A 6,054-nucleotide genomic window follows, 5' to 3' on the forward strand; every position below is an offset into this window, starting at 1 on the left:
ACACACACACACACACACATACAATAGAGTAGTATTCAGCAATCAAAAAGAATGAAATCTTGCCATTTGCAACTACATGGATGGAACTAGAGGGTATTATGCTAAGCAAAATTAGTCAGTCAGAGAAAGACAAATATTATATGACTTCACTCATAAGAGGACTTTAAGACACAAAACAGATGAGCATAAGGGAAGGGAAGCAAAAATAATATAAAAACAGGGAGAACAAAACATAAGAGACTCTTAAATATAGAGAACAAATGAAGGGTTGCTGGAGGGGTTGTGCGAGGGGGGATGGGCCAAATGGGTAGGGGGCATTAAGGAATCTACTCCTGTAATCATTGTTGCATTATATGCTAACTAACTTGGATGTAAATTTTAAAAAATAAATAAATTATTAAAGTTCACCCTTAAAAAATGTTTGAAACTTTAGCCACTCCCCCCCCCCCTTATTCTCCGGGGAAAGTGAAAGGGGTAGAGATTGAGATAATATGAGGTAATAATTGACAGTGCATTTTGTGAAGAAGCCTCCATAAAAAAGCCCAAGAGTATAGGGCTCAAAAAGCTTCCAGGTTGGTGAACACATCCATGTGTTAGGAGGGTAGTACGTGCCAACTCCACGGGGACAGAAGCTCCTTCACTCTGGTCCCTTCTGGACCTCACCCAAATGTATGTCATCTGCCTATTCATTTGTATCATTTATGATGAATCAATAAACATGTTTCCTGGAGTTCTGTAAGCTGTTAGAGCAAATTATTGAATCTGAGGAGAGGGTCATGGGAATTCCCAATTTACAGCCAAGTCAGACAAAAGTGTGGATCACGTGGGAACCCACTACTTGTGACTGATGTCTGAAGTGGGGCTCACCACGTGGGACTGAGCCATTAACCTGTAGAGTCTGTGCCAGCTCCTAGTAATCAGCGTCAGAATATTATATTTCACTGATTTCTATCCTTGTTACTTCACTCGGTTTAAATTTATATTTTTTTCTATTTCTGATTAATGCTAATCTTCAGATCACAAATTTTATACATTTCTTCATTTCTTCTTAACAGCTTAAGTGAGATATAATTCATACAATTAATAATATTATTCTTGATATAAATCACTCATTTAAACTGTTATATTTAGAGAGTTTCACAACCATCATTATAATCAATTTTGGAATATTCTTTAACACCCAAAAGAAACCCACACTCCATTGCCTCTAACCCTCTATTCCTTTAAAAAAGCACTGAAAGCTATACATTTTAATCTGATTATTGGTTTTCACAGCATCTGACATATTTTGATGTGTTATATTTTCATTGGCATTTATTGCAAAAAGTTTTTAAAATTCCTTTTCTTCTTTTCAGATATTGTTACTGATTTCTACTTTAGTTTCATTGAGTTAGAGAATGGCGTCTGTATGATTTCATGCACTTAAATTTCATTTAGATTTGTTTTATAGTCCAGAACATGGTATATCTTAGTCAATGTACCATGTCCACTAGAAAAGAATGAATCTAAAGTAGATACTGCGTATGTTCTCTATGAATGTTAATTAAATCAACATGCTTTATAATGTTTAGATTACTTATGACTTCAGTGAGTTTTCATGTAATCATTCTATCAATTGCTTATAAGGGGTGTTATAATCTCCCTTCATTCTGTAGATTTTTCCTCATGCAGTTTGAAACTGTATGAGTTACATATATGATTATTATGACTCCTTGATGAATTAATCATGTTAATATTACAAAAATTCACTTTTACAAAGCTATGGAAATCAAAATGATATGGTATTGGTATAAAAACAGACATGACATAAGAACATGGATCAATGGAACAGAACAGAGAACCCAGAGATAAACCCAAACATAACAAATCAATTAGTTTACTACAAAGGACCCAAGGATATACAATGGAGAAAGGACAATCTCTTTAATAAATAATATTGGGAAATTTGGACAGCCACATGCAAAGGAATGAAACTTTATCACTATCTCATGCCATACACAAACATTAACTACAAGTGGATTAAAGACTTTAAACATAATACCTGAAGTCATAAAACGCCTAAAGAAAACATAGGCAGTAAGCTCCTTGACACAGGTTCTGGTGATTATTTTTTGAATCTGACACCAAAAGCAAAGACAACAAGAGCAAAAATAAACAAATGGGACTACATCAAACTAAAAAGCTTCTGCACAGCAAAGGAAACTATCAAGAAAATGAAAAGGCTCGACCTACCAAATGGAAAAAGATACTTACAAATCATATATCTGATATAGGGTTATTAGCCAAAATATATAAAGAACACATACAACTCAACAACAAAAAAATAGAAACAATCCAGTTAAAAAGTAGACAAGCCCCACATCAGGTGAGGAAGAGTCCTGCTTCAGGTAAAACATGAGCTCTGGGTGAGCTCTGCTTTTCTCTCTCTCTTTCTCTCCCCGTCCCCCCCCCACCCCAGACCTCCCCTCTCTATCCCTCAGTCACTTGCACCCTCTATCTCTTTCATAAAATAAAATAAAAGGTAGACAGAGCATCTGAAGGACCATTTTCCCAAAGAAGACAGAGACCAACAGATAGATGAAAAGATGCTCAACATCACTAATCAGAGAAATACAAATCAAAATCACAATGAAATATCACCTCACACCTGTTAGAAAAGCTATTATAAAAATAAACAAAAAACAAGAAATAACAAGTATTGGCAAGGAAGTGGAGAAAGGAAAACCCTTATGTACTGCTGGTGGGACTGTAAATTGGTGCAGTCACTATGGGAATTCCTTTAGAAGTTAAAAATAGAGGTAGCATATTCTCTTTATTCAAGGAGAAGGAAAACACTAAGTTGAAAAGACATATGCACACTCATGTTTGTTGTGGCATTATTTACGATGGTCAAGACATGAAAGTAACTTAAATGCTTATACATTGATGAATGAATACAAAATTGAGGTATGTATATTATCTTGTATACATATTGTGTATATATAGAAATCCTGCCATCTGTGACAACATGTCCGGACTTTGAAGGCGTTATGATAAACAATATAAGTCAGACAGAGAAAGACCAATACCATGTGATCTCACTTATATGTGGAATCTTAAAAAACAAAACAAAACAAATTTACAGACACAGCAAACAGATTCGTGGTTGCCAGAGGTAGGGATGGGGGATGGATGAAATAGGTGAAGATGGTCAAAAAATATAAACTTCCAGTTATAAAATAAATAAGTCCTGGAGGTATAATGTACAGCAGGGTGACGATAGTTAGTGGTACTGTATTGCACACTTGAAAGTTGCTGAGAGAGTAGATCTTAAAAGTTCTCATCACAAGACAAAAACTTGTAACTATGTGTGGTGATGGATGTTAACTAGACTTATTGCGGCAATCATTTCAACATACATACAAATATCAAATCATTATGTCATACACCTGAACCTAATATACTGTCATGTGTCAATTATCTCTCAATTAAAAACAAAACAAAAACAAAACACCACCACTCATGCAGCAACCACACACGGGCCTGTGGCTGCTCCAGAGCCACTGAGTCCCCGGATCCCTTACTCTCCTGCTTCATAAAAATCATTTCACACTTTCTCTTATCTTCCAGCACCTCTTCACTGCTTTTTTACTCTCAGCAAATGAACTTGCTTCTTAACCTTTGGGAGAAAGTAGCTCTCTGTAGAAAACTCCCATGTGCTCCATTCAGGGAATCTGCATCAATACTTCACTGCTTTTCATTGCTGACTGTATTGCTGAATTAATAATGTATAAGTTACCATTTGTTGTGTTTGTCCAGACTTTTCCCCATGTTCCTCCTTCCCTGCACACATTAATGTTAATTACTTTTTAGAATTCCATTTTATATGTGTATTGGCTTTTTATCTATACATATTTCCATCATCACTATATTTTTTTTAAATTTTAAGTAGGCTCCAAATGCAACTGGGGCTTGAACTCATGATCCTGAGATTAAGAGTTGCATGTTCTCCTGCTGAGCCAGCTCAGTGCCACTATACACATTACATCATGAATATACAATTGACACAGGTAGCAAAATACACAATCTTAATTGTTTTTAGTCTATTGATAGGCTCTTAAAAAGAGATTATTGAGGAATATTTGACATGTGATAAGCTGCACATTATTAAATTACATAGTTTGATAGACTTTTGGCATATGTCTGTATCTTTGAAATGCCATTACAATCAGGCTAATGGCCGTGTCATCACCCCCAAAGTTTCCTCCTGTCCTTTGATAACCCTCCCTCCTACCCAGACCATTTTGGCCCCAGGGAACTATTGACCTACTTTCTGTCACAGTTGAACAGTCTAAAGTCTCTAGATTTTCACATCGATGGAATCAGAGAGTATTCCTTTCTCTGTTTTCTTTAATTCCAAGTTATTATTTTGATATTCATACATGTTGTTCTGTGCATCAATACTTCATTGCTTTTCATTGCTGATTGTATTGCTGAGTTAATAATGTAGTATTGGTGTAAAAATAAGAGACTTATAACAAGACAGGCCAACTCATCACCACTTCCCATTCTTTTTGCAGTAGGTGTTCTAAGAATTGCCTATATACATGCTATAGACCATACAAACAATCTAACAATATTTGTGTATGTTTTTAAGAAATTAAGAGTACGTACCAGTCCTTTACATTTGGTTTCATATTTTCTATTTCTGGTGATCTTTCTTTCTTCCTTTCTCAATATTTATGTTTCCATTTGTTGGCATCTGTTGAACCTGAAACCTTCATTCAGTCTACTGGTAATGAAATGCTACTACTGTCTCCAAAATCACATACATAGTGCTAATTCTTATGCCCCTCTCTACCCATTTACTCTTGACTTTTAAAAAAAGTTTATTTATTTTTTTAGAGAGAGAGCATGAGTGGGGGAGGTGCATAGAGAGGGGAAGACAGAGGATCTGAAATGAGCTCCATGATAACAAACTGTGAGATCATGACCTGAGCTAAAGTCAGATGCTCAGCTGACAGAGCCACCCAGGCGCCCTAACTCTTTGACTTTGTTAATGACCTCTGCCAGCTCTCAGGTTAGGAAACCCAGGCTGCTGAACTTAATTCATCCCCTGCCAGTGTTATCATAATTGTTTCTCTCACATCGGTGTCAGCTGCAACTTTCCCTTTCAGGCTGATACACTTAATCCTAACCACTAGGACGTGCACCAAATTTTGCTCAGTCCTCATCTGAGTTCACACATCTTGTCCTCCATCCAAAGAGCAAGTAATTTTGTTTTTATAAACAAATATCTTTAATAGTGCTAGTTTGATCAGGGCTCACCCACTGAAAAGCTGACACCTGGCTCCTGGAGCTCATGGACCTGGGCAATTCCTTTGGGTGATATTCACTGACCTCTGTTCTATCCTCAACCTGCCTGTTGTATTTCCCACCACCCACATTAAATATATGCTACAAAAGGACAAGATCATATCAGCATCAGTACAGAGAATCAGAGCCCAAGTCACTTACTCATCTGGGGAAGGCATGTCTTGAGCTTGGTGAGCAGCACTGTAGAAGGAGCATCAGAGACATGACATGGGCCTTCCTTTCCTTGGGACATATTCAGGTCACAGGGAGCTGAGGCAAATACACAGATCACAAGGTTGACAAAGTGAAAAAGGCTTGAAGGGATTTCCCAGGCAGAGGTGACAATTCCATGTGTGTTGGGACATTGGTGGACACAGAGGGGAAAATTCACATAGGCAGGATCAGACAAGAGAGAAGTCCAAGTAATGGGCAGAGGAGAGGATGAGCCATTCTAGTTTGTGGTCATCTCTGCTTCTGGAGACCAAGGGCATGGCCAGAGATCTAGACTGTGCCAACCTGCAGACTTGGGCTCATGGGTCAGTGTGTGTGTCAGAGAGGGAGACAGAAACACAGAGGAGCACATGAAGGGAACAGAGCTTGGCACATGTTAAGTGCTGTTTGAAAGTACACATTGTGACTGGTACAAACATTAGCCACAAGGTTGACTTTAATTAAAATCACATCCTCCAGGCCAGCAATATTATAACTAGCGTCTTGCAA

At 37.4% G+C, this 6,054-nt stretch overlaps 1 long non-coding RNA gene across 1 annotated transcript in view; it reads right to left on the reverse strand.

The window, feature by feature from the left end:
* The window catches only part of LOC115294646, a 15,658-nt gene extending 10,060 nt beyond the window's left edge, over positions 1-5,598 (reverse strand). The window contains exon 1 of the long non-coding RNA XR_003910047.1: positions 5,497-5,598. This is a non-coding gene — a long non-coding RNA (uncharacterized LOC115294646). The remainder of the gene's footprint in view (positions 1-5,496) is intronic.
* Positions 5,599-6,054: the final 456 nt, after the last annotated feature.

The sequence above is a fragment of the Suricata suricatta genome, chromosome 1 (assembly GCF_006229205.1).
Source record: "Suricata suricatta isolate VVHF042 chromosome 1, meerkat_22Aug2017_6uvM2_HiC, whole genome shotgun sequence".
Classification (NCBI taxonomy): domain Eukaryota; kingdom Metazoa; phylum Chordata; class Mammalia; order Carnivora; family Herpestidae; genus Suricata; species Suricata suricatta.